The following is a 25,395-nucleotide window of genomic DNA, read 5'->3' on the forward strand; positions in this document are numbered from 1 at the left end:
CTCTCTACCCATTTTCCCCTACATCCACCCTCCATCCCCCACCAAATTTTTCAAGAGAGTTGTATAGTTTCATTGTGACGAATGACCCTGAGATGCCTAGATTTTAATTCTAAATTTGATACTTGGGGAAAATGAGAAAAGGCAAAGATAAATTATAGATGTATTGTTGTCTATTCTTTTGAAAAAAAATCATTATTTATTTTATGCTTGTGCGTGTTTTTTTCCTGCATGTATGTCTGCACTTCATGAATACATAATCTCACGGAAGACCACCAGAGGGTATCATAGTCCTTAGTATTGGAATAACAGACAGATGTGAGCTGCCAAGACGATGCTGATAACTGAACCTGGGCCCTCTGGAGGAGTAGCCAGTGCTCTTACCCACTGAGTCATCTCTCCAGCCTGTCTACTTTTATAGCCTTGTAAGCTACTTTTGGTCTATAACATTAAAAAGTATAAGAATTCTAACTGAGTGATCTAAAGTAGTCTTGAGACTACTTCCTGAAGTCTTTAATCAAAATTTTAGATATTAAGAATGTAATTATCAATTGGAGGCTGTGAGGGAATAAAGCTAAAATTACAAATCTGTCTCTTAAAAACCCCCTTATTAAGTGGTGAGTGGATGCACATTTATAATACATTGTATAGCATGCATTTCAACAACAACAGAATCACATTTTCTCCTATGATTTCATCATAAAAAAAACATTTCCATCAAGCTGCCTTTCATTTGCCACTGAGATCCACTTTTGTTTGCCTTGAGCAGGTGAGTCTCTGCTCACAGCTTTGCTCTCATCCCACAGTCCTGACTCAGGGTGCTTCCTGACACTGAATCCATCGGAGGAGGAAGCTTTAGAGACAGTTACCTCAGATACTCTCTGTAGCAGCCTGGGGCTAACCCAGGGGAGGCTGAGGCACAGGAGAGCTGCCATGGGTGCACAAAGCAATGCTGGGTAACAGTTGGCTATGGTTTGTCTTGTACATGTTCTTTGCTTTGATGGGAGCTTTGGTTCAACTGGAGCCGGTTGAGTTAAGGGACTGAATAGAGGAAGTGCTGCACCCAGCCATCAGTTAATGTTTTCTGAGCCAGAAAGTGAAAATGGCAAGTGTTTTTTGAATAATTTTTCATGCTACGTAGGAAGGTAAAGATGTAGCTTTTCTAGCAATTACTTATTGATTATTGCATCAACCTAGACATAGTGAGGAGTTTATATGGTAGGTCTGATAAGTGTCTTCTTAGTATATTCAATATGTTCAATATTCTTTCAGTTTGGAAGTAAAGATTTCTGTGGGAAAGAAGGAGGGTTACATTAGTATAACAATTAAATGTGTAGTTAGATAAATACAGCAAGTCTTCTAATATATGACCTTTTAGGAGAAGGGCATGCTGTTGAAATCTGAGATAAATAATTTACAAACAAAATAATATTGTGCTATACCGTAAAGAAATACATGAAAAAGTTATTTTAGGCATATTGTACATGTGTTTATACATATGTGTGTGTTTATTATGTGTGTGTATATACATGTATATATGGAGCTTAAATCTATAAACAGAAATAAGAAACATAGGTAATTTTCTCAGTTTTCAAACAAGAACACTTTTGAATACCGTTTGAGATTTTTTTTTTTACTTTTTAATTATTTTGAGATTAAATTGCAACATTTCTCTCTTCTCTTTCCTCCAGACCTTCCCATACATCCCCCCACACACCCATTCCTTCAGACTCATAGGCTTTTTTTCCCACTTGTTGTCTCTGCTTGAATGTGTGTATATGTATACACATGTGTATTCCTATATGACCTCACCCCCTCATTTCTGTAAACTATCCCAAGTGACAGCGCCTCACTTGCTATCACATGACCGTTGATTACATTGAAAGCATTCTTTTCCTTCCTCAGTCTTCTAAGTGTGTGAAGAAGACTGCATTTAGCTCTATTTATCTTCGTCCCACAGACTGGAAAATTGATTTATATTTATATACAATTGAGCACAGTCTGTTATACTGTTGGAAGGTTTACATAAAGGCAGTAACATCCTACTGTGTGTTTATACACACAGGTGAACCATAAGCCACAAGTAGAAAACTGCCTTCTAAACAGTTCTTTAAAAAAACATATTTGAAAATTTTTGATAAATCTATAAATTATAATTTAAACTTTGTTATCTCTTTTTATAGAAACCATGGAAGAGAATTCTGAATTGAAAGGTCAAATGCTTGAGAATAACCAAGGAGGCCACAATTTTTCATAACACTAGGAAAAATATCCTATCTACTTAACCGTGTCTGGTGGACAAATACATGTAACATTGTAGCATACATGGTACATGGGGAAGCTATGTAGAATGTGTAAGCAGAGAACAACATAAAGGTCAAATTAATATTAAAACCTCTATTAAAGTTTAAACAGCATTTTCTGTTTGCTTATTTCCTTGCTTATATGTTTGATAAGTTTCCAACAGGGAATTCCAGTGGTAGGGAACCTGCTTAGCATGAACGATGCCCAGAGTTTGTTTCCTGTACTGCTCAAAGAAAAATGGGCCTCCATATGAGAATCTAATAAAAGTAACTTAATGTGCAGGTTTAGCTTTCATTAATCTATCTGTTCTGAAGAACCATCAATTTCCTTTTTTTATCGAACTATAATTTTTTTCTATTCCCCTCCCTTCTTTCCTTTCCCCTTCTACACTCTCCCATGTGCCCCACACACTCAGTTTTCTCAGGAGATCTTGTCTTTTTCTCCTTCCTATGTAGATCCATGAATGTCTCTATTAGGGTCTTTGTTTTCTAAGTTGTCAGGGGTTGTAGACTGTTGGTGGGTTTTTTTGTTTTTTTGTTTGTTTTTTTTTTGTTTTTGTTTTTTGCTTTATGTCTAGTAGCCACGTTTAAGTAAGTATATGTTATATTTGTATTTCTGGTCTGGGTTACCTCACTCAATATGTTTTTTTTCTAAATCTATCCATTTTCCTGCAAATTTCAAGATGTCATTATTTTTTACCACTGTGTAGTACTCCATTGTGTAAATGCACCACATTTTCTTTATCCATTCTTTGATTGAGGGCATCTAGGTTGTTTCTAGGTTTTGGCTGTGACAAATAATGCTACTATGAACATAGTTGAGCACATACACTTTTATCCATTAGGGAAATGCAAATCAAAACAATTATGAGATTCCATCTTACACCTGTCAGAAATAGCCAGGATCTAAATGTCAGGATCTGATGATACCTTATGCTGGAGAAGATGTGGGGTAAAGGGAGTGCTCCTCCATTGCTGGTGGGATTGCAAACTTGTACAGCTGCTTTGGAAATTAGTATAGCAATTTCTCTAAAAATTAGGTAACAATCTAACTCAAGACCCAACAATACTGCTGTTTTGTCTATACCCAAACAAACTGCCAATTTCTTATCTATATGGTCACTTGTTTTAGTTTATGTTTTGCTTTAGCATTAAGGCATTATCTCAACTTGTGTCATATACCTCATAAAGTATAAATCGAGAAACATCAGCAGGCACAGAAGCATCTTCAGACAATCCCTAGGGAAACTCTAATTATTTTTTCCCTTCAAAAAATTATTGAATGAGAAGTGAGCATATGCTGTGATTTTGTTGGGGAAGCTTTCCCTCCCCTTTGTCGGAGGTATTTCTACAGGGCTCAATGCTTTTGTCCTTTGGACTAAATAGCTTTTATTGTAATAACAACCTTCCTATGTCAAAACAGGTTTGGCCTGGCATTGGGGCACAAAATCATGATCCCAGCACTCAGGAAACTAAGACAAGTGATGCCAAGTTCAATGCTAGTCAGGGTTAGAGAGTAAGATTTTGACTTGAATAAAAAAAAATGGGATTAAGTTTCCTAGACACATGTTTCATACTTCAACATACATGTGAAATCACACACACACACGTATGCAGAGGGCAGTAGGAGTGGTGGGAGGGCATGATAATGCTGGCAAACACGAGTGAAGAGCACGGGAGAAACCGCGCAGTGAAATCCATTGTTTCATTTGCTAAAAAATAGGACAAAAACAGAAAGCAAGATCCTCTTCACCCACGGCAGAGAAAAACACCCTGAGAAAAAGCAAACCGTTAGAAAATGCTTTGAAATTGTCAGAAAGTTTCAACTGAGACTCTCTCGCAAGAATGTGATTATGATCTCAGAGGAGCTGAGGGAGGGGAAATCATAATCAGAACATATTTTGTGAAAAAAAGACCATTTTCAATAAAAGAAAAATAGGAAAATGTAGAATGTGATTATGGGTCCCAATTTCATAATGGAGCTGTAGATGGTCAGAATAAGGGTCACTGATGCCCCACTTAGATTATTTCCTCTTCCTAGAACTGTAGCACAGTGGTAGAGTCCTTGTCTAACCAACAGTGCCCTGGGTTCCATCTCAGCTGTAAATCAAACCAAGTAGAACAATAAATAAGGAAACACGCAAACAATAAAAAAGATGTTGAATTCTCTCTTTTTGGAAGTAAATATCTCATTGAATAAAGGCAGTGGGAAGAGATCCATTTACAGAAAGGTCGTCAGTCCTACCACCGTCTGCCAGTTTTCATTTCGTTTTTCACTCAACCATACTCATAATTCAGGCTGTCACCTAAGAAATACATGGCTGCACACCACTTGCTTATCCTGGAGGTAAAATACATCATGCTGGTCAGAGACCCACTTCCCTAATGGTGATTAAAACTGGGCAGAGAGCCCACTGTAATAAAAACAGTCTCAGAGCCCTGTCACCAACTTCAGTCTGGGAAAAGCAACATCGGAGGTTTCATTTCTTGAAAAATATACAATGTCCACATGATTAAATGTTCTCCGTTTTTTTTCCTAGAGCACAGAGTGCACCTTCGGGCCTTAATGATGCCAGCTGTTCTCTTAACCCGTCACCTAAATACTGCTCTCTCGTGTCAGCTGGCTTGACATAGCACCTTTTAAGTTCTCTCTATGACAATTCATCTTTTTTATTCTAAACTAAACGTCTTTTCTTCATTTGAGAAAAGTGAGCTAGCTCTTCAGAGGGGAAAAAATAAATTTTTTTTTCTGCACTATGTGAAGGTAGCCTCCATCCCCCCCCCCCCCCCGCCACACGCACACTTTGTCGTCTTAATTGAATTCAGCTAAGCTTTAAAAACCTCACCACAAAACTGCCTGAGCTATTTTTCTTTGTAAATGAGGCCAAGTCTTGCTGGCACCCATGAAGAAGGCCATACAGTCAGAGGGCCGTTTGCCAGCAGGTCTCCGCTGCAAGTCCAGCGTCTGATGATGGCTTCCCAGTGCCTTCCCTGGAGTCTGCTGGGAAGAGAGCTTGCAGGCCAGGCTGCTGCTGTACAAGTGTTACTCTGGGATGTTTCAGATGAGCATGGGTCCATGAAAGTGATCCATTCCCTTCTTCATATTTAACGGTGCAACTGGGACCTGGGTGACAAGTGTGCCCTGAGTAGTGCTGTGTGGCCGTGAGTCCAGATATCCTGAAACAAAAAATCAGAATTTGTTTTCCTTAAAGTCAATGATGACAAGTACATAAAATAAACCAAGGCATCACAGATGGACAGCTCTATCAAAGAAACACATATGTGACATGTTGTTGTTGTTTGTGCTTGGTCTTCTTTCCATTTCTTTAAACACAAGCATTCACAGCTGTCTTTAATGTAGGCATTTGTGGACAGAACGACCTTGAGTTATTATTTACCCAACATAAAGACAAATTATGTTGGATATTAAGGGATTTCTCCAAATTTTCTTTTCTTTGCTCTCCTTCCCTGTCTGTCTGTCTTCTCTTTCTTTACCATATTCTTTTTGCCAGACTACACTGACACCAACAAAAAGCTATTTTTATAAATTACCTACTCTACTCCATATGAAAGTGCTGATGAGGCTGAAGTTTCCTAGGGCCTGTGTCAGATCAGTTAAATATGGAAAAGGAGAAGAAGAAGAAATCAATCCACATCAGGGGAGTCATGTCAGGACTGATCTAACTACGTAGTTCTAAAGGGCAGCAATTTTAAGAGAAATGAAACAGTTCAGACTGAAATCCTGATCGTGACCCTTGTGTGTTGTCTCAAAGAAGTTGCCCTCTGTGCCTTCATATGGAGTGCACACAAGCTTGTTGATCTCACATACATTTAAAAGCTTTATGGGTTAATACATCTAGAAAGTCCTTAACTGAGAGCAACCAATAAAGATTAGCTTATTAATCCTAAAGCCAAGTGTGTGGGACTGTTAACATCTCAAAATTTACCTGGGTGTTGGTATACAATTCATAATACTGTTATAAAAAATTTTAAACAATCTTATATTTCCTGCCAATACCAGTTCCCTCTCCTTCCCCTCCTCTCAGTCCCCTCAAAGAAGTCTTGGGGGCCATTATGGGCTTAGTGAGAAATTTGGCACTGGGGAAATTCCCAGGAATCCACAAGGATGACCCCAGCTAAGAATCATAATGCCTTGTAAGACCAAGGAACACCCAAATGAAGAGACAGAACGGTTGAGTCATCTATACCCATCAGGTTTCAGCCGCTGAGCATTCATTGTGGTGTCCACTTTCTCAGCTTAAGTAGGGCAGGTAGCTGTAAATAATTGACTTGATACCACTGCTCTTTACATCATTAATAAACCTGCTGGCAGTGGCTGTGATCGCCCACTTGATACACAGTTCTACCATTTTTGCTTTGTTGGTTTATGTTCCACTTCCTCACCAAACTTGGTTATGCAAATGGATTAGTTGATATCATGGGAGATTTATCTTTAGCATGAAGGACTTGCCCGTGTTTTGGACTGGACATTTTAACTGTAAGTAGAATGAAATTCAGTTGGCTTTGTCGGTTGTTGTAAAGGAGATGACTTTTGCATAAGTATCTAATTTACCCAGTTACCCAGCTTCATTGAAGACAAGCTTCACTTCACTTCACTTTCATTTGTTGAGAAGCAATTAATAAATTTTGGGGCACTCATTTTTATGAGTATACATTTCAAACCATCCTAGCATATGCTTATTCAGTTTTAAGTGGTGAATGCAGGAGACTTGTTTTCTATAGATTTCTTATAAGCATGAAATATTTTTAATATGAGAAAATTCACTGGGTTCCAACTTATGGTATTTTTCTTTGAAATATTTGTTCAAAGACATATTTCCCATATGTATAAACCTCCATATTTAATTTAAATTAATGAAAGAAATTCTGGAGGTTGATTAAATTGGCAGAGAAAGCTACTTAAAATATTGCAAATAATTTATATGAACTTTGTTGAAGAAATTCCTTGCTATTTATGGTATGCAGGAGAGTAATAATATTTTCAGTCATGTAGCTACTTGCTTAAGGGAGAACTATGTTGATAATGGCCATTTTGAAGTCAATTGCGTAAAGCCAGACACCCAATACATAAAAGCTTAATATTTGAAGTTCAAAATGGTACCATTGATTTGCTTTTATACTTCATACCTCCTAATGGAGGGCTGATGCTTTCATAGTCTTAGGAATCAAGGGAAGGATCCATGAAGAAGTAATGAGTGAAGCCAGCAAATTGTAGAAACTTTCAGATATTAAGTATCTACAGATACGGTATCACTCACTTCTAGTTTGAAACAGAAAATTGTGCAACTTTAAACAATTGAAGAAAACAATGTTTTTACTATTCCACACACACACACACACACACACACACACTTGAAACAAATGTTAAAAAATTAAAGCCATAAAAATGTAGGTTACTAATGGGAATTTTGAAAGACTTATTATAGCTTGACATCCTTCAGCCTTAATAGGTGTCGTCATTGAATGTCCCAACTCTTTTTCAAGTTAGGCATCAAAATAAAAGGTAGAAGTCCCAGAAGATAAATGGCTTCCGTATCACTGAACCTATAAATTTACTTGTTGCTACTTCTGTTTCCCGTGTTTCTCCTGAATATGTCAGGTCCATTTGTTTAATTAAGGCATAAATGTTTACATGCATTTGACATTATTCCACAATTTTCTTCCCATCCCTTATGTTCTAAAGTGGACATTGTAAAATAACCGAACTATTTTAGTGAGCTGTGACGAGTGACTAAGCTATGGCCCCACTGATTAGCTGGGTAAAGCATCTGTCTAGTGAAGGATGACTAAGAGGAGGGCATTCGAGTGTACTCAGTTGGTAATCACCGTACAACCGAGTGGGAGCTTGCTGATGAGCTGAGGCCAAGGAGCTTTTAACACAGCGAATGTTAGTCAGCACTAGATGTACTGCTGTGGGCTACAGGTCATACCCAGGTGTGCTGGCTTTATAAACTTGAAGTTTTTATCCCATCTGGAGGAAAACTGCAAGACCCCAATTTAATTTGCAATTTAATTGCAAAATTGTAAAACTATTGCATCTTCTTTTTCTTTTTTCTGATGCAGTTCGGTTTATTGTGGAACTTCTGAAACCCTGAGGAAAATTTGTTTTATATGTTTTGAGGAGTCACATACTTTTGATTTATAGGTAATTTGCAATTGAGGTAGTATAAAGCTTTTCTTTTTCTTTATTACATATTTTATCATAACCTGTGAGCTGCTACTGGCCAAGCCTCACTCTGCCTTGTAAATAATGACAAGGTGTTACTAGAAATTAGTAATTAGACTTCCTGTCAGTATTCACATTATCAGGAAATTTTACCTGTAAGTAGAAAATATTTTAAAGCAATGACTTCGACTAAAACTAAAACTTTAGATATCTAAAAAGTCGGGAAGTTATTGGTTAGGGATTGTGGGGCTCAGGCTGGCCATGTCGTTATCAGCTAGCCTTGTTCGGGCTACTGCTCTCACTTCCTTCCCCTTTTCTTCCTCTCTCTTCTCTCCTTTCACTTTAACTCCGGATCACTATCCCTCCTTCTCTCCTCCCTTCTCCGACTCTATTCCCTCTTCATCTCTTTCTCCTCTGCTTCCTCTGGGAGCTCTGACTCCACCACAAGGAGTATATTCATTTTTCTGTTACTGTGATAAATATCATGACCAAAAACAACCTAAAGAAGAAGAAGAAGGTTTATTTTAGTTTAGTTTTAGGGGATAGATTGAGTTGATTTTGGTAAGGAGGCAGGAAATTGTCTTAGTTAGTGTTTCTAATGCTGTGAATAGATACCATGACCACAGCAACTCTTATAAAAGAAAACATTTAACTGTGGCTGGTTTAGTCCATTATTGTCATTATGGAAAACATGGTCACACAGACAAACATGATGCTTAGAGAAGGAGCTGAGAGTTCTACATCTAGATTGGCAGGCAGCAAGAATACAGAGACACTGGGCCTGGCTTGAGCATCTGAGACCTCAAAACACTACCCCATGACACACTTCCTCCAACAAGGCCACACCTACTCCAATAAGGCCACACTTACTAATAATGTCATTCCCTATGAGCCTATGGAGGCCATTTTCATTTAAACAACCACAGAATTTTTTTTTAAAAAAATCTGCTGATCACATTTTCATCTACACACAGGAATCAGACAGAACAAAAAGTAGAATGAGGCTATAGATGCTCAAAGTCCACCCTTGGTGTCCTGTAGGAGGAAGCTATGAACTCTCAAGTCTACCCCTATTGACCTATAAGAAGAGGCTATGAACTCTCAAAATCCACCCTTGGTGACCTATAGGAGGAGACTATGAACTCTCAAAGCCCACCCCTGGCGACCTATAGAATGAGACTATGAACTCTCAAAGTCCACCCCTATTGACCTACTTCATTTAATAAGGATCCACCACCTAAATGTTGTACAACCTCTTGATACATCACCTCCAGCTGAGGACCAAATGCACAAATACATGAGTCTCTGAGGGAGCATTCTAATTCAAGTCATAACACAGGCCTTCTCCCAATGGCTAATTGACGGTACCCATGGTTTCAGGCTTACGTGGTTGTTATGACAATATACTTAGCACAGAGGAATATATAGAGTTTATTATATAGAGTAGAGTTTGTTATATAGAGTAGAGTCATAGAAATATGTCTGTGTCACATAATAGATTTTTATGAGAAAAACAGTTTAGCTTACAGAATATTTGTTGGTGTAAGTGCTTATGGAGAGGAAGAAAGAAAAAGGGAATGAGCAGAAAAAGGGTGAAGGGAGACGTTGAATTAGTGTGACATCCGGTGACACTAATTGATGTAACCTAAGTCTGAAAGACAGCAGCAGAAGAAACATTGTCATTTTCATTCATATTTGGAAACTCATGTGTATTGTCATTGTGGATATAGTTCAAATATCTTAGCTCTCTTACTGATCCACCAGTCCTTGAGGTATATGCTCTCTATGTGTTTAATACCTTAGACAGCATATCCAATCAACACTGTACACTGTATAAGTGTAATGGTATATGTATGTGAATATTTCAATAAATTATATGTGCTCCTTTAAAGTATTTATAAAAATTACAAGTAGTGAAACTCAACATTATGTGAAATAGTTAATTTCATTTATCAGAAAACTCAATGTCCACATTATTAGGTCAGAGTTAATAGTACCTTTAAACCTTTTGGATCCATAAGAACTATGGCAGCTGAGCAGTGGTGACACAAGCCTTTACCCCCAGCACTCAGGAGGCAGAGGCAGGCATATCTTTAAATTCAAGGTCAGCCTGGTCTGTCACGCAAGTTCCAGGACAGCCAGGGTTACACAGAGAAGCCTGGTTAAAAAAACAGTAAAATCAAAACAAACTATGACAATTTCCCCCACCTGCCAGTATAAGTTTGGGTTAATACACTGTCGACCACAGAAGTCAGTGATTTTTTAAAAATAATTGTTTTTATTATTTTAAAAATATGTGTATGTGTGTGTGCCCGGGTGTGTGCATGTGTAAATGAATGCATAAACATCAGATTCCCTGGATCCCCTGGAACTGGAGTTATAGGTGGTTGTGAGACACTAAATATGGAGGTTCTCTGAAAGAGCAGTATGTGCTCTTAACTGTTGAGCCATTTCTACAGCCCCTGAGGCAGAAAAGTTTTTGCAAGTGTGTGGTAGAATGAAAAACTGAGCCCTCGTTATGAGTTAAGCTGTCTGCTATGCTTTTAACATACATTATCTCAATCTTCAAATAACACTGGGGAACAGGCATTGTTATCGCCATCCTAAAGGTTAAAAAAGCCAAGGCCCAGACATTTTCAAACAACCTCAAGATTAAGCACATGACCTAGGATATTTTCATTTGTAACGTCTACCTTGAATTTGTGTTTGTTTGTATGCCATTAAAAATATTGATAGTATAAGGGTGAAAATATGACTCAGTGGTTAAGATGCTCAATGCTCTTATTCAGGGCTCCAGTTTGATTCTCAAAACTTTCGTGGAAGTTCCCAGTTATCTCTAATTTCTATTGCAGGGGATCAAACATCTTCCTCATACCTCCATGTGCACTAGACGTGCATATACATGTGTGCGTGTTTGCATGCTCTCATTCCTTTGTATATGTATATGTGTATTATATATATATGCAAGTAAAATACTAATACACATTTAAAAGTAAATAAAATGCAGTAAAATATTTGAATGCTGATGTACCCCATGATTGTGGTCTAGCGTATTGCGTTGTCTGTGTTTTTCTAAACTTTACCATATTATCAAAAGTGTACTTGTTATAGATTTTTGAAATGAAAACATGTTAATGAAGTGATGAATTAGAAAAAAAAGAACATGAGCATGTTTTTATGGCTTTGTTAAGAGTAAATTATTGATACAACTTTAATAGCTGTAAACCTAATCTTAAACTCTGGTTTTGAGTATTTCACTTAATATAAGATACTAACATTGTAGGGAGGAGATGCCATTCCAGTTTACATTTGTTAATATTTTCCTAACTGTATAGAATATATGTGTGTTATATTTCAGAACATATTATTAATCTAGAAGAAGAAAAATATGTAATTTTTTCAAAGCGTGCCTTGTTTTTTTGCTTATTTGATCACTGCCACTGCTACCCATACTCAGCACTGCATTTGCCTTTTGACGAAAATTACCTGTTGCGTTTTGCTGGTGCAGTCTACCTATATGGTTTATGTCATATACAAGAAAAATGCATTTTAAAATTGGCAGCCACAGTGTCTTAATTCAGTTAGTTCAGTTTGGCTTTTGAGAATGCTGGAGCGGTGGCAGCCATTCAAGGTGTCCACATTGTAATAGCGTGTTTCGTCTGAAGGACTCACTTTTTGCTTTCATCCATCCTTTCATGGAAGGAAAGATCAAATGGAAAAGGAGGCTGGAAGGTGGGTGACAGCTGGGAGAGATTTTCTTCAGGGCCTCGGAAGATTGATTATTCCAGAAGATTGATGATGCTCCAGTTTCTCCCCATTCTGTTTGATTTACCCAAGTCATAATCCCTTGAGAGAACAGGAGTCAGACTGTATTGTATTCATGACAAGTTAAGGCCACTATGCAGCATTACTGTAATCTCCTGAAACTTGGGTTCATATTTCTATATAATAAGGGTAACAGTGCTAACCTCCTTGAATTTCCTAAGGAGGGAAAAATAGAAAAAAAAATAAAAAAACAAAAAAACCACACTGGGCAAAAGGATTTTTGTGGTTGCCATTTATGTTGGCTGCTGTAGAAACCTAACATTCCCTTTAGTGCATTGGAGTAAAACAGGCTTCCCTATTAAGCAGTGAATGCTTACTGATACTATGTACAGTCAATAGTTTTGTGGTCACTAGTTTCATAGTTCACTGCCAAGAAGCCAAATATCGTGTGTGTTTATATCTGTGCCTGTGTCTGTGTGTCTATATGTGTCTGTATGTGTCTGTGTGTCTCTGTGTGTCTGCATATCTGTATGTGTGTATACATCCATGAATATATGTGTGTAAATGTTTACACATATGTGTAGGACATGCCATAAGACAGCTCAGAATGTCATTCCTTTAGCATCACCTGCCTTTTAGTTTTAAGACATTTGCTCTCACAGCTGAGCTCATGCAGTGAGTTTCGGCTGGATAGATAGTGAGCCCCAGAGGTCTGCCTCTCTATGACTCCCCAGCTCTGGGGTTAAGAATGCATATCTCAGTATCCATCTCGTATAGAATGTGGATTTGGGAGCTTTAACTAAAGTTCTCTTCTGTATGTCAGGCAAGCACTTTAAGTACTGAGCTATCTTCCCACGCTGGAAGGCTGTTTTTTTGATGTATCATTCTACTGCACCTTTCTCCAAGAGTTTTTGGGAGGAAATTACCAATATAAGCAAATATTCACCTAATCTGTTTTTTGTTTGTTTGTTTGTTTTGTTTTGTTTTAAATAATTTGGTTGTCTTGATTTGCATTGGATAAGAAGTAAACCCCTTCAAAAGATACAAACATCTCTTCTTAGCTTCTAGCACATAAGAAATTGAAGTCGGCTGTCCCTGTTGCTAAAGGCCAGCGAGATTCCTGCAGAGAGAAATGCCATGGCAGCCATACGTGTGACAGTAGTTGTGACAAACACACAAGGGAATTAGGTTACTCGGCTGCTTGTTGCAGAAAGGTGACCCTCTTGCACTTTCTCCCTTGCTGCCCAGTCCTGGAATCAGTCTGTTGTGCTGATGCCAGGTCCGTCAATCTCTGTGTCTTCCCAGAAGTAACAGGATAACCTGCTGTCTGTGCCCACTGAGCTGTGCTCTTCCGAGTCCAATGCAGCAGAGTTCTGGCCTTGCCTGCCTGCTGTCAAAGTTTACTCTCTTCTCTGTGAACTGCTTCAAGATTGGTATTCTTACCAGCAAGAGCTTAATCAGTGATGTATGGTAAATAATTTTGTGCTTGGCCCAAACAAGAAGAGATAATTAATTCATTATGGATAGATTATGAGATTTACACTCTGTAACATGTTTTGTAATCAAAAGTTCGGAAACTTTTGAGGGAGCATTTTACTGAATGAAATAGCAAGCATTGGACCATTTGTTTTCCTTGATATCTGCATGATTTCTTTCTTTCATGACATTCGAATCTCTGTAAGGAGAACAACTGAGAACAAGATGCATATTTAATCATTTGTAACATTTTACATGTAACTTTAGATTCGTGATTTTCTAAATTGTAAATATACCACTGAGTATATTTCCTTTAATTACATATTGCCCATTTTAATAACTTTTTAAGTAATTTTTCCCATTTATTTTATATCCTGACAGTAGTTTCCTTTCCCTCCTCTCCTCCAGTTCTTCCTCCCTGCCTCCCTCCTGACTTTTCCATCCACTCCTCCTCTGTTTATATTCAGAAATGGAAAAGACTCCCATGGGTGTCAATTAAACATGGAATGTTAAGTTGAGGTAGGACTAAGCACCTCCTATATTTTATTAAGTCTGGGCAAGGCAACCCGGTATAGGGAATAGGTTCCCAAACCCAGTTCAAGTGTTAGGGACAAGCTTTGTTCCCACTGCTAGGAGTCCCACAAATAGACCAAGCTACACAACTCTCATACATATATAGAGGCCCTGTATCTGTCCCATGCAGGCACCCTAGCTGTTGGTCTACAGTCTGTGATCTATGAGCCCAGGTTAATTGTTCAGTGCTGTTTGTGGAGAAAACCAAAGGATTAGTCATTGACTTGTACTGGTGAGGGATAATGGATTCCAAAGAAATAAAATATAACTTGGATCCCACATTACTGCTTTCAACTCAGAAGAAATCCTTTTTAATTTCATCGTTTTATATTTTTGATAATTTCATATATGAATACTGTGTTTACATTGTTCCTTCTCTTTTTCCCTCATCTCCTCCCATATCTCCCACTCCCTCTCAAATTTATAATCTTCTTAGTTATTTAACTGCATATATACGTACGTATATATAAAGAAAGTCTGTCAAGTCCATTCAATGTTGCTGGTATATACATTTCTCTAGGACTGGCCCACTTGGGATTGGATGACCTAACAAGGTACCCAGAACATAAAAGACTGATTCTCCCCCTCTCAGTAGCCATTGATTGCCTATAAGTCTTCATCTAGGGGCAGGGCTTTGTGACCCCCCCCATCAACCTTGGCATGTCGACTGATTTTGTCAATATGCATGTCTCATAATTTTTGAGATTTCTTGGGTGCAGCTTGCGTGACCTATCTAGAATACACTATCCACAAACCTCCTTGTTCTCTGACTTTCACAGTCTTTCTGCACCCGCTTCGACAACTTTTTTGAGCCTTATGTGTAGGGATCGGACTGTGGTGTGTCACTTGGAGATGAGTACCTCGTGTCCCTTATTCTCCGCCTTTTGACCAGGTCTGGATCTCTGTAATCTTTGCTCCCTGTTGCAAATAGATGCTTCTATATGAGGGGTGAAAGCCACGTTTCTCTGTGGCCATAAAAATAAGTATCTAAAATGCATTTAGAAATGATATCAGTTTAGGAAAATGGCAGCAGTGCTTTTTTTGCTCTGGGATCTAGAACCTCTATAGCCATGGTTAGTTGACTAGACTTAGAGTTCCAGGCGTGAATTTTATCCTATTGAGTGGACCTTAATTCCAGTTAAACAGCGGTTAGTTTCTTCATGATAAAAGATATCCTTATTACACTATTAGGGATTTCTTTCGGATCCAGTCATATTCTTCTTTGTAGGCTTCATAGTTGGACCTGACTATTGACTGCTCTTCTCTCTTTTGATCCAATAAGAGCCGGTCCTCAGGGAGAAAGCTTCCAAGTCAGTTCCAATTGAATTTCTCCCAGTCCTGTATCTGGTGTGTAGTGTTTTCAGCAAAAGCATCTTGCCTTCAAGTTCTGGGAGACAAACAAGGGCAGTGGCAATAGTCTATATTGTTTTAGGAGTCTCTTGTACTTCCCTGACTAACAACTGGAAGGAGATTCCTTGTGCCTGACACTGTGGTTGTTGTCACCTAGCCTGTGGTTCTTGGGGGAACCGTTATCACTCTGCATGGCATAACTTCATTTAAACTGTTCTCTCTCTCTCTCTCTCTCTCTCTCTCTCTCTCTCTCTCTCTCTCTCTCTCTCTCTCTCTCTCTTTCCTGTCTGTGTGTATGAAATATATTTTGAAGTATTTTGAAGTAATTTTATAAACTAATATTTTTTTTCTTTGGACCTTAAAAACATTTTTTTCCTATAGCCCTTTTGGAGGAAATCGAATGTTTAACTTTTGCTGCAGCTCTATTCGGTTCACATGTAGGATTTCCCCTGGAAATGTGTGCAGTGAGGGGCAGCTGTCCCTTTTGTGGACCCTTCTTCATGTAATGAGTTGTCATGAGAATACTAAAATGGATAAAAATGATCTTTATATAAATAGTACTGAAAACAACCTTTCTATGCCCTTCAGAAGACTTAGTAATTTTTAAGTTTTAGCTATTTTGAGGAATCAAATTTAACAGAAACATTGGTAGGCCTTAAATATACCTAGAGTAACCCAAAAGAATGTTTCTGGTGAAGACACCTCAATCTAGCAATGTGTGGAATGTGTGAGTTTGCGTTGTTTGAACCTTACTGGAATTTTCAGGAAATTAGAAATTTGGGGAAAAGATTTGTGTCCCAACTAAGATTGGATATAATTGTATATTCCCGTGAAATTCAAGCTTCGGTCACATGATGCAATATTGTTTTAGCAGGTCTAGAAGAATGAGTAATTTCAGAAGTGGAGGAAATCTAGGTAGTAGCTTTAACTGTAAAAAGGGTTGTGATTTCAGATGCAGAGGCATGCTCCTCCTGACGGCTGTGTCACGTAGGCCCCGCATTCTTACACAGCGCAGTTGTAAACTCAGAAGTTCCACCAAACACATTCGATAATGTGATACTCTCACTTTATTCTCTTTCTTATAAAACGATTTCAAAAGTTCTCGATTTTTAAAGGCTAATTATTTGAGCAAATGCTGTTAAAAATCAGGTTGTTACTTTTATAGATTCATTACTCAACAATGTTTTCTTGTCTACAGGATACAGCATAACTCAGATGTGCTGTTGACTTCCCCAGTTCTGTGGGTTTTTTAAAATAATATCTTTAGTAATTCTTTTGGGTGTTTTATACATGCATACTAATGATATATTTTCATTACACTAATCCACCTACTCCTCCCCTATATCTCCCACACCCTCCACCTTCAACTTAACTTCTTTTCCATTTTTGTTTTAAAATTATTTCTTTTATTTTTTAGATTAAAATATATTTATATCTCTTTTCCCTTCCCTTTCCTCCCTCCAAACTATCCAATATATTCCTCCTTTCTCTTTCAGATTCATGGCCTGATTTTTCATTAATTGTTCCTTACACACACACACCATATATGTATGTATGTATCTATATGTAATATATATTATATATATATATATATATCAACATTGAACATTATTAGAATTAAAAGTAAAAGGAAATAAAAGCAAAAGCATCATGAGGCTGTCTCGGGCAATTTTGGACATAGATTCTTAAATATCAACAAAATGTTTCTTTAGTAAATAATAGTTAGCTGGAGATGCAGCTGAATTGGGTGAGCACTTGCCTAGCATGTTTAAAGCCTGTGTTCAATCCTTAGCACCACATAAACCAGAGGTAATGATGCAAGCTAGTAATTCCAGTGCTCTGAGGGAGAGGCTGGAGGGTCGGCAGATCAAGGCCATCCTCAACTAAGTCACACAGTCTAGGTGAACCTAGACTCCATGAGCCCTTATCTTTCAAAAGTTTAAAATAAAAAGTAAAATAAAGCAAAGACTGTAATTTCCTGAAATTTTGTATAGTGATCTTTCTTAGAGAAAGTTCTCTGGTAGAATAGATCTTAACATTTCAAAATATTAAGATTATTGATTCTGTTTGAAAATTTCAACCTGGAAAAATCCTTATGAAATCATATAGTGAGAAAAATTTATCCATGTCTTAATTGTAAATATATAACATAGATATGTGTGTATATATATTTGACCAGCTCCTAAAATTTATGCATAATTTCAATCTTATCTCTGATGTATCTTATTTTTTTGGTTAATAGAAGAAATTTGTGAGCTATAAAAGAACAGTAGAGGTTGACCTCTTGCCTCCACATGCCCACCCACATACATACATGCACTCCTACACTCGCACCAACATGCGCCCAAACAAGCATGTTTGTACATGCAAAAATACTGGGTGGGAAGAGAGGAGAGAGGAACAGGGGAGAGACAGAGTAGAGAGGGAAGCAGGGAGGAATGGAGGGAGAAAGAGGGGGGAATAATTGTGTAGTATTAGTTGGGAATCTGTATCTTTTTATCAGATGCCATAACTTTAGTTTTTATACATTTTTAAAATTTTATGGTTTTCTTCTGGAGATAATGATAATAAATGCATCTGCTGTGTAAGGATTAAGTCAATTAGGTATTTGTCTTGCTCTCTACAATACTCAGATTGTCTGAAATATCTTTTCCTCCTTTCTGATTATTTTTGTTGTATTAGAATTAGCACTCTCATTTTTATTTAAACCTATTTTTTTAAATTTTCTGTGTTTTGACAGAAAATTCATCTGAATTGGGTCCAATTACCCATCATGCAATGGGTCTTCTAAAACTTTAACTTTTATTTTCAGACTTTGTTGTGGCAGCTACAGCAAGCATGTCAGAGTACAGAACATTCCATTAAGAGTAAAACCTGGAGCCCAGCTTCCTACAGTTTTGTTTTATATAACAAATAGTGTCTAAAGGTGAAGTTAGCTGGAGTGGCCATGACTCAGCCTCTTTCTCTAGGGAGTGACTCATTCTACATTAATAGATCCCTGTCTTTGTGGCATGTAGCACACTAAGTGCCTGGGACACAAACATGTATTTGCTGGGTCGCTAACCTAGAGCACCTCAGAGTGTGGGGAGCCCGGATGTGGCTTACAAACTATCTGGCTTACAAACAGCCAGGGCTCTATAAATGTTTTACTTACTTGTCAAGGCAAAGCAAGATTAAATACACAATTATGGGGGCTGGCTACACAGACAGCTATATTACCTGATAAACTTGCGATTCTTATTCCATGTTAATGTTGTCTTACCCACATTAAACCCCCACTGTCTTGTTTCATTATTAAGTAAAATTTCACTCTCTTTCATATCATACAACATCGTGCCCTTCATGAATAGGTCAGTAGTCTGTCTGATGGATATCTTTCGTTATAGTTCTGCCAGAAACTCAGCCTTCATGTAAGTAATAAAGACTTGCCTAGAACCCAATAATACTTCTGCCTTCTGGTCTAAATATGCCACTACCTCACTGGGTATTGGTCTCAGACTCTCAGAATTCTCTGGACCTCTTTTCCCTGTCACACAGGTTTGTGACACACCTTTGTCTTCTCATTCCTTCTATCTTGTAAGTTATATCTTGTAGTTCATTTGTTGAAGTACTAACCCACCAATGTGACTGTATTTAGAACATGAGACCTTAGGAAGTGGTTAATGAAGTGAACCCACAATGCAAGGGCCAAGTCCAGTGGAATCCTTGGCCTTGTGCAAAGAAAGGAAGAAAAAACTATCTGATCTGTTCCAGTCATTCCATATCATTCTTCTAAACCTAAGAAGACAGATAGATAGATGTTGACCATTTAGGAAGAGAATCTTTGCCAGAGTCCAATCATGCTGGTACCTTGATCTTTTGAGTCCACCCTCTAGAACTTCAATGAAAAAAAAATTCTGTTCTTTAAGCCCCTCATGTTTTGTCAAGACATACAAAGATAACCATCTATATGTATATATATTTACATTACATATAAACTGCTTTATCTTTTCATCTATTTCTGCTAACGAAATAGATAAACCCCTAGTGTTTCATTTTAGCCTAGAAAATTAAAAATTATATTTGTAGTTTCCTAAGATGGAGGGCGGAAGTTATAAATCCAGTATAGCTTTTCACTCAGTTCTTCTTCTTCTTCTTCTTCTTCTTCTTCTTCTTCTTCTTCTTCTTCTTCTTCTTCTTCTTCTTCTTCTTCTTCTTCTTCTTCTTCTTCTTCGTCTCCTTCTCTTTCTCCTTTTCCTTCTTCTTCTTCTCCTTCTCTGTCTTTACCTTCTCCTTCTTTTATATGTTACTCATCAGGTAGATCTGTGGGTATGCTTCTAAACTGCTCCTACATGTTTCCTGGGCCCGTCCCATTTCCTTCCTCCATCTCATCTCCCGTCTCTTCCATTTTTACTTTGATTTTTCTGAAACACAGTCCTACTATGCCATCCAGTCTAGCTTCCTACTGTCTATCCCTAGACAACACTTCTTGCTCTCTGTAAATCTTTGTCCACACAACAGGGTTTTATCCCTATTCCCTTTTCTTTATCCTCTGAAACCTTTGCTGATATTTCTAATGAAAGTGGGCATATTCTGCTATGTATCATAGTCTTTGATTTTTTTTCCTACAACCACTTCTATACCAGAAATTCTATTAAATAAGCTTTTTACTGAGAAAGAATATTGAATCCTCAAAATGCAAAACAAGACTTGTTTTTCAAACTACTCTGACATGCCAAAAGAAGGGTTATGGAGTTGCAGAGATTGCTCAGTGGGTAGTAACATGTACTATTCTTTTAGAGCAACTAAGTTTAGCTACCAGAACCCACAGCAGATGGCTTCTGAAAACTGCCTGTAGGTTCAGCTCAGGGAGATCTGACACCTCTGGCCTCTTCAGGCATCTGCACTCATGTGCATATACCTATGACAAACATAAAATTAAAGATAATAAAAACAAATCATAGAAAATAAAGACATATATCACAAAGAGATAAAACACTCCAATTTAAAAATAAAATTGATTTTTAATGCTTTATAGTTTCAACATTCCCAAAGTTTGTTTCAGCAAATTACAACCCAGGAGACCACTTTACAAAAGAAGTTGTTGGAAATAGAAGAAAATCCACAGAACAAGCTAACTTGGGGAAAACAATGGTGAAGGAGTGGACATGGTGGGTAAAAGGAAAGTAGGGAGAGGAACTGGGGAAAGGGGAGGGAAGGAAAACTTTGATAGGAATTAGGAGCAAACAAATAACAGCAACAAAAATCTAGTGTAATTTTTTACAAGAGAAAAAGCACAGAAGAGGTGGGCAGAGTGGCTTTCAGGTGAGAATTGATTTTGCTGATTAGTTCGTAACTGTCCCTACTGTCTCCAGCTTTTATTCAGTGTGCGGTACACACGGGCTCACATCTGTTTGTTATGTGGTTTCTGTATGAACTGGCCATCACCGTATGATTTAATGTGGGCATAAAAATATTTCTCATTGTCTGAACAAGTGAACAAGCTATAAAAACTGACTAAGATTACTTTCTAGCATTTCTCTTACCCTTTGGGAGAGGAGAAAGAGAGGACAGAATAATGGTGGTTTTAATATGCCGATGCATTAAGCTGCCTGCAGGCAGATGCCAACTCCTGTTGAAAAGAATTCTTTTTGAATTATGTTCAGGCCTTTGTTTAGCAAAATGCTACACAAAAGTCTTGACCTGTGTGTTTGAAGCGGCAGATGTTCGCTGTGAAGACTGTGCCTTAGGGCACCATAAATCTTCACTATATTGGGCCTATTTGCTCAATAACTGGGTTGCATTTTTTTCAAAGTTCCAGAGTGCTGCTGAGGAAGCTGCTGCAAATGAACAGATGAACCCCACAGGATGCATTGGGTGCTATAGCTCAAAGTCAACATTTCTCCTGTTTCCTAGGCTGTTTCCATTTCATACTTTTAAATAAAGCAAGTATATAGTTAAGGTATATAAAATAATGTTTCGGGATATGCATGTAAGTTTAGAGTACCATCTACACAGTAAAATGATCACCACGTCGAGACAAATTAGCATGGTCCACTTCCTCGTAGTTGCCTTATTTTTATCTGCCTGCTTTGCTATGGAGACATTTGTGCTCTGCCTTCTTTGCAAGTGTCCCATACATCCTAGGAATTACTAACTGTAGGTACCATGCCGGGCATCCTGTAGTTCCTGGTTGTGGACTGCTAGTCACTGGCATGGGATGTGTTAGTCATGCCTGGAGGCCTCTGAGTTCTGCAACGGTAGTCACCATTTTGTACACTAGGCCTCTGCCGCTCTTCACATTATTTAACTGTGATTTTGTAGTCTTTTAGTTGCCTCCCTCCATGCCCTCAGCCTCCCACTCTGCCAACCACCTACCTTTTATAAGTTTAGCTATTTCTTTTTCTTATCTTTCTTTTATCATATTAATCTTTATATGGAACTGTGAGGCATTTTGTATATGTGTGTATATATATGTGTGTGTAATATCTTGCTTGTTTATCCATGTTCCCATAGAAAGTCAGATTTCTCTTTCAGGGTGGTATCAGATTCTTTGTGTAATCATACTCCAGTGAACACTTTAACTCCTTACATCTTCATGTATATCCACATTTACACATGTATGTACATACTGTGAAGAGTGCTGTTATTAATACAGAAGTGCAGAAATCTATGAAGGAAATTATTTCATTTACTTTGAGATTTCAGGGTCATATGGTACTTTGAATTAATTTTGGAATACTGTGTATTATTTTCTAGAATGCCTATACCAATTCGCATCTCCACTGACAATAACATGTTCCACATCAATTACCTTTCTTATTTCTATAATGGTATACCTGACTAAAGCAACTTGAGGCAAAACAGATACATTTGGACTATGTTTAAGGAAAAACATGACGCCTGTGATAGTTGTATCTGTAGGGACAGGAGATTGTCTCACTGCTTGCTAATATCTCGACAAACCAGGAAACAGAAAGCTCAGCCCAGAACCAAAAAGGTATACCCTTCACATCCCACTCCTGTGACTAGCTAGTCCCCAGCTGTGAAGGTTCTGCCGCTTCCCACTAGCTGAGGAGAGTGTTGAAATGATACCTCATTTTTGTTTAGATTTACATTTCCCTGGTTAGCTGTGTTGAGTACTGTATTCCATATTTATTGCTTATTTTTATGCTTTTTGGGAAAAAATTTTATTTTGTCCATTCATTTTTTCCCTCATTTATTTATTTATTTATTTATTTATAAAAATTTCCACTTGCTCCCCTCCTCCCAATACCCTCCCAGTCCCCTGACTCCCTCTCTCCCTCCCTCTCCAGTCCTAAGAGCAATAAGGGTTTCCTGCCCTGTGGGAAGTCCAAAGTCCTCCCCCCTCCCTCCAGGTCTATAAAGGTGAGCATCCAAACAGAGGAGGCTCCTACAAGGCCAGTCCATGCAGAACAATCAAAACTCAGTGCCATTGTTCTTTGATCATTTTTAAGAAAATTGCTTTTTGTTTGTAGTTGTTGAACTGTGTGAATTCCTTACACATTTTGGATGTTAAGCAGTTATCAGACACGTGACTTACAGTGTCCTTAAACCTTGACACTGCCTTCTTATTTTATTGTTTCTGTTGTCAGGCGCCTTTTACTTGACTATTTTTAAATTTTATTGCTTAAGATTTTGGAGTCATCTGGCTTTCTCAATATCAACGCCAAGAAGTTTATTCTCTATGATTTTCCTCCTATATAAGTTTTATATTTTCAGGTCTGAACAATAAATTCTTATTCTACTTGGGTTGATTATTGAGAATGATAGAAGATAAAGGTTCATTTTCATTCCTTTGCATGTGGGTATTCAGTTTTCTAAAAATCAGTTATCAGGGAGATCAGCCCTTCAGTGGAGGTCAAATGGACAACGGTAGAATTTTTTTTCCCTCAAAACCCTAAAAATAGTTTTCAACTATTTTCTAAAACTTGGCAAAGATTCAAAGAAATATGACATGAAGTGCATTTGCTTATTCCCCATTAACTATTAACTCTCCTGTCTGTGCTGAGCACCTTACTAAGTTCTTGAGTTCAAATACAAGGTCCACATACCTGAAACAAGATCAGTGGTTTACATCTGTATTTAACTTGTGCTGTCTTGAGCAGAAAATTAGCAAGACATTTGGGGGTACCACAGAACTGGCAGTCAGTGGTGTTGGTGAGGGGACACTCTGAGGACCACTTAGAATATTGTGCCAATCACATGGAATTCAGTTGGTTTTATTTGTCTCACCAACTGTCTCTGGAAAAATCCCCAAGGGGTTATTTTAAATTTTAGTATGAAAATATTCATTGGAGAGTGAAGACATAGACTCCAGTCACTTAAAAGGCTGTTAAAGATTCTGAAATATTTAATATGCTAAGGAACTCTCAGTAACAAGTGTCTCTTGTGTGGTCAATTTAAGAACACAAACAAATGAACAATTGCTCATAGACTTTCACTGGCTTACATGTAGCACAGGAATTATACCTTTAACAATTTTAAGTGTGCAGTGCTATGACATTAAGTACATTCGCAGTGTTGTACAAGTTGTTACTTTAGGGCTCTGTTTTGTTTTCAAATGGATATTTGAATCTGGTTCAAAATCTCTTTCCACTACCTCTGTGTTCCTAGGAAGCAATGGCTGCTACACTATGGGTAATGTATCATCTATGCAGTGCCCATTTCCTGTTCCCTTACCTGGTGCTCCTGTATCATCCTAGCCACCTCTTACACCAGGATTGTGCATGTGTCTAGCAGTCACACACATGCCCAACCACAAATAGAGCCAGCCCTTCAGTGTGAGGGCAATCTCCTTCCAACTCTGCTAGCATTGTTTCCTCTTATACTTGTAACCTATTTTCTATCCTTAAATATCTACTTTTATCAAATTTTTAATTTCTCCTTTCCTTTGAATGTGTACTGCTAAAACTTTGAAGGCTATTAGCTAGTAGAGAATATTTTAGATTTTCTCAATTTGTCGTACCCTTCAATTTAATTAATATGACAGGTATTTATATACTAGCAGTTTAGATAGTACTTTGAGACAATAATATATGTGGATCAGAAGAAAATTATTTTTTATTTTGTTCTGAAAAGCTTACAGTAGCTAACTCCTTCTCACTCTGCTAGCATTGTTTCCTCTTATACTTGTAACCTATTTTCTATCCTTAAATATCTACTTTCATCAAATTTTTAATTTCTCCTTTCCTTTGAATGTGTATTGCTAAAACTTTGAAGGCTATTAGCTAGTAGAGAATATTTTAGATTTTCTCAATTTGTCGTACCCTTCAATTTAATTAATATGACAGGTATTTATATACTAGCAGTTTAGATAGTACTTTGAGACAATAATATATGTGGATCAGAAGAAAATTATTTTTTATTTTGTTCTGAAAAGCTTACAGTAGCTAACTACTGGGGCATGTCCCTCTTAGTGACTGTTTCATTCTCAAACTGTGAAGTCACATTAGATACTTTCATCCTTATTCCTTATTTCCCATTGATTTTCATGTATTGCTATGTATCTCCAAATGTCTTGATAAACCCATCCTTGTAAAGCTGTGATGTCATAATTGGTACCTCATGGATATTTTATTTTTTATGTTGAAAATTCTTCCTTTTTCCTTTGTGGGTTTATTTATTGCCATAGAAAATACACAGCTGGGCATTGGTGGTGCACGTTTTTAATCCCAACACTCAGGAGGAAGAAGCAGGTGGGTCTCCATGAGTTTGAGGCCAGCCTGGTCTACAAGACAGGCT

At 37.7% G+C, this 25,395-nt stretch overlaps 1 protein-coding gene and 1 long non-coding RNA gene across 3 annotated transcripts in view; both read left to right on the forward strand.

Annotated features, from left to right (window-relative positions):
- The window catches only part of Map2 (microtubule associated protein 2), a 269,527-nt gene that overhangs the window by 48,409 nt on the left and 195,723 nt on the right, over positions 1 to 25,395 (forward strand). The gene's annotated exons all lie outside the window — the stretch shown is intronic.
- LOC146896189 (uncharacterized) lies at positions 239 to 2,414 on the forward strand. The gene is made up of 2 exons (XR_015004958.2): positions 239 to 422; positions 2,181 to 2,414. It is a non-coding gene; the product is annotated as an uncharacterized LOC146896189 (long non-coding RNA).

The sequence above is a fragment of the Myodes glareolus genome, chromosome 1, assembly GCF_982192425.1.
Source record: "Myodes glareolus chromosome 1, mMyoGla1.1, whole genome shotgun sequence".
Classification (NCBI taxonomy): Eukaryota; Metazoa; Chordata; class Mammalia; order Rodentia; family Cricetidae; genus Myodes; species Myodes glareolus.